The sequence below is a fragment of the Crocuta crocuta genome, unplaced genomic scaffold (assembly GCF_008692635.1).
Source record: "Crocuta crocuta isolate KB4526 unplaced genomic scaffold, BGI_CrCroc_1.0 scaffold44, whole genome shotgun sequence".
Classification (NCBI taxonomy): Eukaryota; Metazoa; Chordata; class Mammalia; order Carnivora; family Hyaenidae; genus Crocuta; species Crocuta crocuta.
Window position 1 is genome coordinate 3,985,814 of NW_027530179.1, and position 808 is coordinate 3,986,621.

At 36.9% G+C, this 808-nt stretch overlaps 1 protein-coding gene across 5 annotated transcripts in view; it reads left to right on the plus strand.

Moving 5' to 3' along the window:
* Positions 1 to 808, plus strand: part of SUPT3H (SPT3 homolog, SAGA and STAGA complex component) — a 538,181-nt gene that overhangs the window by 449,077 nt on the left and 88,296 nt on the right. The gene's annotated exons all lie outside the window — the stretch shown is intronic.

The following is an 808-nucleotide window of genomic DNA, read 5'->3' on the forward strand; positions in this document are numbered from 1 at the left end:
TTTTAGCTATATTGCCAGGTAAGCTACAGACATTAGTACACCTCATGGCTTAACACTTCGTTATATAAAATTTCTTTATTTTTTTTTTAAGGTAAAACTTTATACACAGTGAACCACTCAGTTCTTAAGTATACCCTTTGATGAGTGTAGGCAAATGTGTAACCTGTTTCCTTGCAAATCCCTCTCAAAGATACAAAACATTATCATCAGTCCAGAAAGTTTCTGGCATGTCTCTTCCCAGTCAACACCTGCCACCGTCCTTAGAAAGGCAGTCATTGGGGCCTGGATGGCTCAGTCCGTTAAGTGTCCAACTTCGGCTCAGGTCATGATCTCACAGGTTGTGAATTCAAGCCCTGCATCAGGTTCTGGGCTGGCAGCTCAGAGCCTAGAGCCTGTTTCAGATTCTGTGTCTCCCTCTCTCTCTCTGCCCCTCCCCTGCTCATGTTCTGTCTCTCTCTGTCTCAAAAATAAATAAACTATGAACAATTTAAAAAAAAAAAAAAAGGCAGTCATTGTCCTGATTTTTTTCATCCTAGCTCAGTTTTTTTCTGTTCTAGAGCATCATATAAGAAAAATGTAGTGTGTACACTCTTTTGAGTAAAATTTATTTCACTCAGGATGTTTTTGAAGTTTGCTTTTCAGTAGAAGTATAATTTATTCCTCTTTATTGTTGAGTAATGTGCCCTTGTATAAGCAAATCAATGTAGGTATTATCATTTTGGTCGACACCTAGGCTGTTTCCAGGTATTGAGGTAAACTTTTTTTTTTTTTTTTTATTTTTTTTTTTTTTTTTTGATTTGACACCAAA